Below are 12644 nucleotides of genomic sequence, written 5' to 3' on the forward strand. Positions count from 1 at the left end.
TCCATCACTCTACTGACCACAGAGTCTCCAGTCTGTAGTCTGGACTCTGCTGAAGATCAGACAGCTGCTTCACATCTGGATCCTTCAGGTTGTTTCTCCACAGGTGCAGCTGTCTCAGATGGGAGGGGTTGGACTTCAGTGCTGCTGCCAGATAATCACAGCTGATCTCTGACAAACCACAGCTCATCAATCTGTATAAAGAATGAAAGATGTAAGTTTATTAGACAAAGTGTGAGCTTGAAATCATTCAGTGTTTCATCATCTGTTCAGAGCTGAAGAAGGTTCAGAATGTAGAAGTTTAGAAAATGGAAACTCCAAACAGCTGACAGAGTTCATACGCCTTTGTCAGGGTCAAATTCAAGCAAGACCATGTGAAAATTAAAACACATCATCCTAGGTGAACTTAAACACCTTTGTTCCCCTTTTGTTAAGACATAGAAAAGTACACCACACAAAAATACTGCAAAAGGAAACGGTCGCCTTATATACATAGTGTATAAACTCAAAATGCACATTTCACTTCAAATTAAGATTAAGGCTTTGAACAGATCACATAGTTCAGTTCAACATATAAGACTTTAAGAATGCACAAGCATCTACTTAAAATCTATTTAATTTATCATCCATGATATTATTTTGTACAATTCCAATGTATTTTGTTCATCTCCCTTAAATAAACAGGCAGTCTTAAAGTATGAAATATTCATATACAAACACATATAAATGTGTGTACTGTCTCAGTGGCTGATAGTACCCCACAGGCCTCAGTGTGAGCTTGAAGACATTTATAATGTTTAAGTAGTTTAATGTGCAGGTGCTGACGATAAACACATTTTGAATGAAAGCCGGGGAACTTTGGTAGCACAGAAACAAGTGGCTATTCTTTGTGACTATATGGATCACTCACAATACCATTATTTCACACAAAGGCACCAAATTAATACTCAAAAAAGCTGCAGCAATACACACAAATATAAACAGTACTTGGTGACAACTTTGCTTTTAGCCTTTAACCCTTCTTGACTACTTTTGATGTGGCCTCTATATTTTACCTTTAAAAACAGTTTATCTTGCCAATCTGTTATTTTCTCATTTTGACCAACTGTATCAGCACAATTTATCTAAATTCAGACAAAATTTAAAATACAAGTAGAAAGTGATATTTTGACTGTAAAAACCACACACATGTTTAACGAATCATCTTCATAACTTGAAATGCAAATAGAGATTGTACACTTTTAAAAATACGCACACGTTTTGCAAACAACAAAGTTATATGGTACTATTTACCAAAAAATGCAGCCAAGGCTCAGACGTTTTTCATATAATCATTTCAAACTATTTACAGAACAATCAGGTGTCAAACAATAGTTTGTGTCACTCTAACACATATGAGAACAGCACAGGGATAAACCTGCAGGTCTGACAGCAGGTGTGTCACTCAGCGTTTACACTGCAATCTGCCTTTGTTGGCTTTAAGGCAGCAACTGTGACGATCACTAGTAGAACTGACACACAAAACAAAACAACAGCTACACACTAAATACACAAGACAACAAACTAACTTGAGACCAAACACGGTAAACGTCACAAATCTCTCACGTATCAAAACTCTCTCTCTCTTTCGCTCACTCGCTCTCTCTTGCCGGTCACTCCTAAAACTTCCCCCTTTTGCTAAACAACCAAATGTCATGTTTCCATATCATTTTTGATTGGTCGACATGGTACATTTTCCCACCTATAGGGCTTTGGAGCGTGATGTCACGGGAGATGGGCCACGCCCCCTTCCGCCATGACAGTAGGCCAGCCAAAGGATACCATTTCAGCTATGGATCGTACGTGTTGTGTTGTCGGTTGCAACGTTAGATCACACGATCGTGAAGGCAAGAAGCTGGATAACGGGCTCTCTTTTCATCGTTTTCCATCCTGGAGGCAACGTGAGGGATCCCATGTATCCGATATTACTAAACAAAGACGTCAGGCTTGGATTGCAGCGGTGAGACGAGCGGATATCGAGTTCTCTGCAATCCCCAGCTTTTTGTTGGTTTGCTCACGGCATTTTCTTTCCGGTGAGTTCTAAATTAATTCATATCACTCTTGAAAGGCTTTTAGTGTGATTTTCAATGTGCTGAGGTCATAGATAATGAGATAAAACATGCTAATGTGTGATGCTGCAGAACCACATCATGTCGACTGAGTAGCTTATGATTTGGCATTATTGCAGGCAAACCAGCATATGAAATGGATGTAACAAATCCAGACTGGGCACCAACACTGCACATGGGGCATGACGACATACCTGTATCAGACTCGGACCGGCACTCAAGGCGTACGCAACGGAAGCGAAAAAGAGCACCCATCGGAGGTAAACAACCCCCCCCCCCCCTCTAAAAACATACTAAATTGCTATCACTGTACACTAATCCGCACATAACTTCCAGATGAATCACACACCTGTCATTGGAATATTGGTGTACATTTACCTTATGTCTAATTTTATCTTACAGGCTTTCGTTATGCAGCTGCAGAGTCTGAAGGTGTGCCCCGTGCAGAAGTGATTGATGAAGATCTGACAGAAGACCAACAGCAAAATCACAATGTCATGGAGGCAGTGGACAGCAGTTGTGTTGGACAAGTGGAGGTTGAGGTACCAGCTGCAAATGTGGATATACTGAAGAAATGTAAACCTTTTAAAATGATGACAGATTACAAACTCTCAGCTGTGTCTGTAATCAAACCTCTGTAACTTTGCTTCACTTCAGCAGCATCAGCTCATGTTCACATGTTGATTCATGGTTTGCTTCAGTTTTTGATGGACTGCAGAATATTTTGAAGGTTATCTGCTATAAAAAGCCAGAACAGGAAAATCTGCTTCATGTGTTTCTGTTTGATCCTCAGTGACTTTGACACAAAGGCCTCTGCTGTGATGATCACACCTCTGATCAAGTCTCACAGTGTCAGCTTTGTTTTTATACATATGGATATGTGCTGATAAATGATCAGAATTATAATATTTCCCACTGTCTGCTGTGTGCCATGACCTTTGACCTGCTAAAGACAGTCAGCTGTGGATTATTCATTGTTGTGTCTGATACTTAGAACTGTGAGGAAGAACACTACACAGTTAATCAGGGTCCCCTCTCTCTGAATCAGGGAAGGTGGGCAGGCCGCGTGTGGGCCGCGGGCCATACGTTGAGTCTCACTGTTTGAAATGTGAACATTGTTCTGCTGCAGTCAATGGACTAAACCAGAGAAGAAGAAAACAGACTTTACCATGAAGATCCTCAGTGTGGATCAGTATAATATCAGCCTGATGTCTGCAGTTTAGTGTCAGCACAACTTTCACATCATATTCATCTCAGCACAACTAAAACATGCTGACTGACCCCAGAGTTTCAAGTCCACATCCTGGACTCTCCAGGAAACCACACAGATGCTTCACTCCTGAATCCTGCAGCTTGTTGTTGGAGCTCAGGTCCAGCTCTCTCAGATGGGAGGGGTTGGACTTCAGTGCTGCTGCCAGATAATCACAGCTGATCTCTGACAAACCACAGTCCCTCAATCTGTATAAAGAATGAAAGATGTAAGTTTATTAGACAAAGTGTGAGCTTGAAATCATTCAGTGTTTCATCATCTGTTCAGAGCTGAAGAAGGTTCAGAATGTAGAAGTTTAGAAAATGGAAACTCCAAACAGCTGAAGCCAACAGGAAGCAGCTTCAAACAAACACAACAAGAGAAAAAACTCTGAATGTTTCACATTAAAGTCGTACATTTATCATAAAAACAGGACAAAGACTTGAAAAAGTCGTGTTTTTCCTTCCAGGAACCACAAGGCTTCACTTTTAAAGGTGAAGTGTGAAAGAAATGGACATATTTGAAGTCCAACACCTTTTTCCAGTCACATTATTAAAGCAGACAAACTACAAGCTCATTTTCATTCCAACAAGTCATCTTCTGACCTGGACTAACAACACTGGTCTCTATGTGCAGCTGGCTGTGAGACCAGTGCTCAGGGAGCGTCTACAAAGTGCAACACTGAAAGAACATCACACACTCATTTGCTTCCATCATCCAACCTGAAGAGGAAACAGAGACGGTCCCCTTCAAAGTAAAAGCTGCTCCTTTTGGACACAGTATCAAAGAAAGTCTACAGTATAACATAGAAAAGACAGAACAAAGTTTTGGTTGTTTTTAAATTGTGCAGAAATGAAACTACACTAAGCTCAATTATGTGACAGACATTTCATCCCATGTCAGTTTGGCCTCATCCTGGGCCGGATTATCCAGCACACACTCTGACCACAGGCCCAGGGGCCACGCACAGCTGGGCTCCATCCAAGAGACAGCAAACAAACCAACACAATAATAAAAAGCACCATGTGATCTTCTTACATCTTCAAGACAAACATAGTAAAAACATGAGCATATTTGTTTCCTGATAAAATGATGTGACAGGTAGAACAGAGTAAAGTGGTGGTGTTACAGCCTTTCTCCCCTCTGCTGCCGAGGCTGTTAGTCTCTCCCAAACTCCTCAGGACAGATTTTTATAGATCTCTTCAACTAAGGTCCTTCTTGATGGTACTCAAAAGCTGGGGAAACATTGCCAAACCCACACCAAATAAAGAATTTCTAAAAAGTAAACAAATCAGAAACAGAGACAAGAAGACTATTAGTAAAAACTATAACGCAGTCTCATCAATGATTAAGCATAATTCCCTGAGGATGAGGGAAAGGTGGAGGCAGAAATAAATGAAAAAAATACCTGATGACACCTGGTGGGAAATCCGGTTGTTCAGTGATGACGCGACGAATCCTACTTCCGGGCCTAAAGTAGTCTGCGTTTAATATGGCTTTTGTGTTGTTAACATGTTTAATGTTATGTATTTTCTTATATTTGATCTCAAAAAGCTCCTAAAACAGTCAGTGATCACTGTTGACCTCCCTCGGCTTTTATTACCGCTAATCATTTATTTAAGCTCAGTTTTTAAAACCTTAGGATGTAACTACAGCCCAGCCCATGCAGCAGTATATGAATGACTAACCTCGTATTGTGGATGGATTATCTCAGTTGTTCTCCTGGCTGAAGTTTGGTCCTTTTACAGCATCCTGCCATGCGATTACATTTGTTCCTGACCACCGAGAACACTCACGCTAACTTTTATCGAGTGGAAAAAACGTTAGCTTGTTTATATTATGCTAACATAGCTGTGTCGCTAGCGGTCACGTAGCACATCATTATATACCAGCTAGCCAAACTTCAGTAACCCTACAAATGTCACTGCTGTTTAGTTTTCTGTCTTCATTTATGTTGGAAGTCATAACAGAGCTGTACGTTTTAATTTGTTTCCAAAACCCCACAGTCAGGACATGCTATATTGTATTTAGATAGAAGCTAGCGAGCTAACTCCCTGCTAACTTCTAACTCCGTTAAATGTCATAAATTCCGTTTTCATGGATGCCTGGATTCAGTGTTGGTCAAGTTACTTGAAAAAAGTAATCAGTAACTAATTACTGATTACTTCCCCAAAAAGTAATCCCGTTACTTTACTGATTACTTATTTTTCAAAAGTAATTAATTACTTAGTTACTTAGTTACTTTTTAAAAACACGATTTACAACCTGAATAGGTGATAAAGCGATAGATCTCTCAGCCCAATTCTACTTTTTCTGCATAATCCATCATACAAAATGTAATCAAATGGAAAAGTCCCTTTTTAAAACTTGTTTTATTAGTTTTAATCTTTTAACTTTATGCATCAAGCAAAAATGTAATTATATGCAACATTCACTGACTGGAAGAAATTTGTTTAATATTTAAACCTATTTTTCCAGCACATAAATTTTTTTTTTGTGTGTGTTTACACTCAGTCTTTCAAATAGATGCAAGTAAAACACAGCAGAAAATAAATAAAGTCAAAGACTAGCGGTCCTTTTGCTCTATTTTCACCTGTAAAGCAGGAGCAGGGTAGGCGGAGGTTTACCCTGGTGCAGGTGTGCCGCAGCGGTCAGTGGAAGGATATGGCAGCTCTGTGAATTTCCCATTACATCGTTGTGCACTCGGTGCTTGCTTGGAAGTTTAGGGGTTTTTTTCGCTGTAAAAAGAAGTTTTCTTCCCACGCACAACGGACACTAATGTTTTTGTCACTTTTTATGGAATCAAACTCAAAGTAAGGTCAGTACTTCCACGCTTTAAACGCTGCACGCTCATACTCTCTCCAGTACTCGATATATGATCCACTGTTGATCTGCACACAGCTGTTGTCACAAACGTCGCCCTTGCTTACCTCACTGTCATGAGACATTCTCGCAAAAAAAATCACGGTTTTAGTAACGCAGTAACGCAGCGTTCCTACGGGAAAGTAACGGTAATCTAATTACCGTTTTTGCAATAGTAATCCCTTACTTTACTCGTTACTCGAAAAAAGTAATCGGATTACAGTAATGCGTCCATTTCTGCCTGGATGTTAAACTCAATTGTTACACCTGGTAGAGCAGAACGCTGATCATTTTATTAAAGATGAAAGACTTTAGACAGTTTTTCAACTCTCAGTAATGCCATAGTGATCGTTTGATATATGGACCTGCAGCGGAGTTTAGGCCCAGACACAGCTAGTGACGTTAGACTGAACAATCGGATATGTACTGAAGCACAAGTTCAAACACATGGAGAGTTTAAATGGAACAATATCACCAGATTCTACAGAACACCAGAAATAACTGCTAAGATGGGTCCAACACATCTGTATTGCTGTATTGATGAATTTCTAACTTCATGTAGACTAAACAGCGGCCTAGAAATAGACTCAAAACCCTGAAGTTGCCCAAAATAAAGGGGGAATTAATGTACCAGATTCTACAGAACACCAGAAATAACTGCTAAGATGGGTCCAACACATCTGAGTTCATGCTGGAGTAACTGTGGGACACACTCTGCCAACCATACTCATATATTGTGGCTCTGCCCTAAACTCTGTGTATTCTGGAGGCAGATATTTGATGCTGACAAAGAAATTTGGACAGCAGGAGGTGTAGTTTCCCTTAATTTGTTTTCCTGAATTTCTCTGTATTTTTTGTCACTAAGAAGTCAGGAGGCAGCATGAAACATGAAGTAGATTCACAACTTTTTTTTTTTTTTTAAATTTGATTAATTACCCTTTACATTTGAGAGTAACAGATAGTTAACTAAAAACTAGTTATCATACACTCTTTTAAAAAATGGATATATAAATATTTAACATCAGATTTTTCACAGAAACACAGAATTTATATCAATAACCCTTAAACATAAACAGCAACTTGTCCACCCAAGTTGTGAATGCAATAACATGAAAACGAAGGGACGTAGGAGTTTCAAACTGATACCACAGGTGTATCTATAATTGGTTTAAAATCAGTAACCTTGACCTTGAGGTCAAATCTTTATGAAAATCTTGTAAGTTGATAACTTGAGAAGTTAGGATATAGAAATTCATTACATAGGTACATCTGCTGGGAGGCTGAGGGACACTACTGGCTGTTGCTAGTAGTTTTTCTTTGAAATTTTCTGTTTAATTAAAATAATGCAGACTGAGTCATCTACAACAAAGATAGGATTACCTGACAAAAGGAATCTCATATACATGTCTATTCAGTAAAAGAAATTAATTGTGTTTAAAGCAAACAGATAAAGGGATCAGTAATGGCAATTATCTGTCATTGTCTTACTTGTCTTAGCCCAGTTAGGTAAACATTAACAATTGTGGTGGCAGATTTCTTTTGTCAAGTATTAACTGAGAGCCTATATACAGTTATGTTCATATATTTTTGTACTACATCAGGAAACTCAAAAACATAGTTTTTAATATTTTAATCCTTATTTTTAAAACTGTTTTTGTCATTTTTATTCTCCCATTGCATCAAAAATCATTATTTACACTGAATAAATGAGTCAGCAGCTCTCTTACATTGTTGCTGCAGGTTCATTACTGAAGTCTGGAAGTAATCCTTTGGACCGGTCACTCCTCACAGACACACAGCTGGATGCTGCAGATCCTGCTCCATCCTTTTCCTCCATCTTCTTGATGTCAGGGTGGAGTTAGTCTGAGAGGCAAACACACACACTCAGAGGTGCTGTTGTACTGGAAGCATCACACTGATGGGTTTCTAAAGTTCTCATTGATCATTTCATGGAGTTTCTGTGGTAAACACTGTCCTGTGACGTATGTATTATGGTGAGGGTCATGAGGGCTAACCAGCCCCACTCCTTACTCCTCATATTTCAGCCTGAAGCACAATAACAGCCTAAACCTAACCAGGAGGCTGTAACCTCAAAGGGACTTCATGGTTAGAAATAAAGGTCGATCGCAAAGGTAGTATTGGTAGATCGCATGGTATTAAAAAAATAGATGCCAGCCTATCATCCATCCCGTCACTTGATTGATACAGGGAAGCCAGTCAGATGACATCAGATTTTTTCTGACGCTTAGGTCGCTGCGCATGCGCAAACAGCGGCGCGAAGTGTAGTAAAACTGACAAGCTAGTCAGCGAGTTAACTCCAATTTTTAGCTCTCGGTTTTTTCCTCTTAAACCTGGCCGTCAGCAGCTACTGTCCGGACTATGCATCCCTGGCTGATTCAATTCAGTGCAAGTCATCAGAGTAAACTCAGGTAATGACAAAAAATTTACATAGTTAATTGTGTTGTGAAATATTGGATATTGCGGTTATGCATGTATATACATTGTAGATATAAAGAATCCTCAATATATTTATAAATAAGTATATGTTTTGGATTTTTGTAGTGGGTAGATCATTTTGACTTGGTCATTTTATAAGTAGCTCACATGCGGAAAAAGTGTGAGCACCCCTGAGATAAAGGGATCAGTAATGGCAATTATTTGTCATTGTCTATACTTGTCTTAGCCCAGTTAGGTAAACATTAACAATTGTGGTGGCAGATTTCTTTTGTCAAGTATTAACTGAGAGCCATGCTAGGCTCAGGGAGACTCTGCTGACCGTCTGTCCCGCGGTCATGCAGGGACTTCATCAAGCTTGCTTGTCTGTTCTTTGTGTGTTTGATTAAAGAATGTTAGCTACCGCTCACCGCTCGTCTGCAGGCTTTATTTAAATGGAAAACTTCCACAACAGGCAAAAAAAAAAGAAGCTTTTTGCTAAAAAAAAAAAAGATTTAGAGCAGAAGTTTTTTGCACTGCATTTTAAAATGAAAACATATTGCATTTATTTACAGTTAAAGACACACAGAGCAGAAAGTGTGTTACTGTTTTACATCCACAGACACACAAGAAAAGAAGCAGGCAACATGAGGTCAAGTTATGGCAATTTTATTTGTGTATTTCAGTACATGTATTTAGAGTGTCTGGCCCATTGCTATGGGCCATTCGATCCCTATACAACCGTTGCAAGAGCTTGGTTCGCATTGCCGGCAATAAGTCGGACTTGTTCCCGGTGGGTGATGGGCTCCGCCAGGGCTGCCCTTTGTCTCCGGTTCTGTTCATAATTTTTATGGACAGGATTTCTAGGCGCAGCCAAGTGGCGGAGGGCTTTTGCTTTGGTGGCCTCAGAATCTCATCTCTGATTTTTGCGGAGGATGTGGTTCTGTTGGCTTCATCGGGTGAGGGCCTCCAGCTCGCACTGGAACTGTTCGCAGCCGAGTGTGAAGCAGCGGGAATGAGGATCAGCACCTCCAAATCTGAGGCCATGGTTCTCAGCCGGAAAAGGGTGGAGTGCCCACTCCGGGTCGGGAATGAGTTCCTGCCCCAAGTGGAGGAGTTCAAGTATCTCAGGGTCTTGTTCGCGAGTGATGGGAGAAGGGAGCCGGAGATCGACAGACGGATTGGGGCTGCAGCTGCAGTAATGCGGACGCTGCACTGGTCCGTCGTGGTGAAGAGGGAGCTGAGTGTAAAAGCGAAGCTCTCAATTTACCGGTCGATCTACGTCCCTACCCTCACCTATGGCCACGAGCTGTGGGTAGTGACCGAAAGAACGAGATCGCGGATACAAGCGGCAGAAATGAGCTTCCTCCGAAGGGTGGCTGGCCTCTCCCTTAGAGATAGGGTGAGAAGTTCGGCCATCCGGGAGGGGCTCAGAGTAGAGCAGCTGCTGCTCCACATCGAAAGGAGCCAGCTGAGGTGGTTCGGGCATCTGACAAGGATGCCCCCTGGGCGCCTCCTGGGTGAGGTTCCAGGCATGTCCCACCGGGAGGAGGCCCCGGGGCAGACCCAGGACACGCTGGAGAGATTATATCTCTTGGCTGGCCTGGGAACGCCTTAGTATTCCCCCGGATAAGCTGGAGGAGGTGGCTGGGGAGAGGGAGGTCTGGGCCTCTTTGCTTAGGCTGCTGCCCCCGCGACCCGGCCTCGGATAAAGCGGATGAAGATGGATGGATGGATGGTATTTAGATTAGAGTTTTTAAAAAACAAACAAACGTCCCAAGAAGAAGGATGGGGTGAAAGAAAGGTGGAGAGAGGAGGAAGAAACTATTGATCTCCTCAAACTTGATGCTGCTGGGTCAGTTCTTTCTGCTCCAGAATCCCCTCCTGTCCTCGGCTTTCTTTTCTTTTGCCTTCAGCTCTTTTAAGGTTTTGTTGAGCTGCTCCTCGGCATCTTTAAATCTTTCTTTCAGCTGCTGTTTGGCCAGTTTCACTTCCTGTTTGAGGAGCTCTTTAGCTTCCTTTTTGTGCTTTCGTATTTCTTTAAGTGTGTCTTTGCAGTCTTTCTTGGTCACCGCAGAGCCGCTCACTTCTTTCTTGAATGCCTTCACCTCAATTTTCTCTTCTGCAAGTTCCTCTTGCACTTTCATCAGTTCCTTCTTCATGTTTTCAGTGTAACTCTTTGTATCTTCCATTTCTTTCTTTGCTTCCTGTATTTTAATTTTCTCTTCCTCCAACACTTTTTGAGCTTCCAACAATTCTTTCTTCATATTTTCAATCTCATTTTCTGCCTCGTGTTTACGTTTTTTCTCCTCTTCAAGTTGTTGCTTTACATGCAGTAATTCCTTCCTTAGTTTTTCAGCTTCAGCCATTACATTTGCAGCCTCTTGTGTTGCCAACTTCATTTTCCTTTTTTCCTCTTCAAAAGCTTCCTGCACCTTCTGTAATTCCTGAATCACATTTCCTGCCTCCTTCTTTGCAGTTTGATATTTATTTTTGGCTTCTTGTGCTGTGCTTTTCTCTTCCTCCAATGCTTTTTGAGCTTCCAACAGTTCTTTCTTCGTGTTTTCATTCTCGTTTTCTGCCTGTTGTTTTCCCATTTTCTCTCCTTTAAGTTTGAGACCCACATGCAGTAATTCCTGCAATACTACTTCAGTTTCAAACTTTGAATTTTTAGCTTCTCCTCTTGATTTTTCTGCCTCTTCTTTTAATTTGACATTTTCAGCCTGTATCATTTGAAATTCTTCTTGCAGGTTAATCAGCTGTACTGTATTGTATGGTGAAGCACTCGCCGAGCCTCTTCTCGATCTCCTTCGATTCATTTTGGCCTTTTAAACAATGGAACCAACGTTTTGTAGAGGAGTGAAGTGAAGTTTTCGATGTTTTTTCGTCAACTATCGTTTGTCCTGCACAGAGATGCTGCTGTAGATGTGTCTGTGTCTGGATACAATGAAACATGCTGTAACTAAGTGCTTGTGTTGCACAGTTCTACTGAACATTCCATTCATGCATGCTCCGCCCACATGGTCAGGAATGTCAGGTGCTGCATCTCCAAATGCTGCTCCCGTTGCCTAGCAATAACAGCTGTTTACTTTTTGGGGTCTGGTTCATTAATTAATAAAGAAAACATGTCCAAGTATTGGGTGCCGAGGCTCAGCGCACATTCTAGCCTGCTGTGTGGGTGGGCAGCTAGAAATCAATGGTGGGCAACATGAGTGAGGAGAAAACTGGAGCAGCCAAGCAGGGAGCTGCAGGTTGCTGGTTTGAGTCTCTGTTCAGATGCTGGTGTCTCCTCTCTCTGAGATGTCTGCAAACAGTCCCAGATAAAACAATAAGGATAACTAGAAAAATTTGCATTTCCTGCGAAAATGCAGTGTGGATGCTTTAAAGCTGAAGCTGTATGCAAAACGTACAAAAATACAAGAATTTAGGAGAAATAGTATAAGATAACAGAAAGAATATATTTAGCCAAAAATACTTAAGCATTACAGAAACACTATGATTTAGAAAAATAGTACAACATAGCAAAAATACTGTGATTTACCAGAGACACTGTGATGAACTATGAATATTGTAATTTTAAATTAAGACTATGTTTTAGCACAAATACTATGATTTGACAGAAATACTATCATTGGGCAGAAATACTATGTTTCAGCACAAATACTCTGGTTTAGCACAAATATTATAACATAGCCGAAATACAATTATATAGCAGAAATGCTATATTTAGAAAGAAAAATATAATATAGTAGAAATAGTATGATTTAGCAGAAATACTACAATATAGCATAATAACAATGATTTAGAACAAATACTATGATTGAGCAGAATAGTTATAACTTAAGAGAAAATACTGGAAAAGCAAGATGACAAGCTGAAAAAAAAAAAAAAACGGAACATGGTTAAGTTCCCTCAAAACTAATTGTTGTTCACCTGTGAAAAAAAATAAAGAAATAAAAATAAATTTAAAAAACAAGAAGGAACAGCCAACAGAT

General features: G+C 40.4%; 2 long non-coding RNA genes across 3 annotated transcripts in view; both read right to left on the reverse strand.

Annotated features, from left to right (window-relative positions):
• Positions 1 to 595: 595 nt before the first annotated feature.
• LOC145425307 (uncharacterized) lies at positions 596 to 3380 on the reverse strand. Its single transcript, XR_013905972.1, has 2 exons — positions 2688 to 3380; positions 596 to 2569 (listed from the first exon to the last, which is right to left on the reverse strand). It is a non-coding gene; the product is annotated as an uncharacterized LOC145425307 (long non-coding RNA).
• Positions 3381 to 4527: 1147 nt separating this feature from the next.
• Positions 4528 to 12644, reverse strand: part of LOC145425295 (uncharacterized) — a 43439-nt gene continuing 35322 nt past the window's right edge. For both annotated transcript variants that reach the window (XR_013905956.1, XR_013905957.1), the window contains exons 2-3: positions 7944 to 8079; positions 4528 to 4629 (exon numbers count right to left, since the gene is read on the reverse strand). This is a non-coding gene — a long non-coding RNA (uncharacterized LOC145425295). The remainder of the gene's footprint in view (positions 4630 to 7943; positions 8080 to 12644) is intronic.

The sequence above is a fragment of the Astatotilapia calliptera genome, chromosome 3, assembly GCF_964374335.1.
Source record: "Astatotilapia calliptera chromosome 3, fAstCal68.1, whole genome shotgun sequence".
Classification (NCBI taxonomy): domain Eukaryota; kingdom Metazoa; phylum Chordata; class Actinopteri; order Cichliformes; family Cichlidae; genus Astatotilapia; species Astatotilapia calliptera.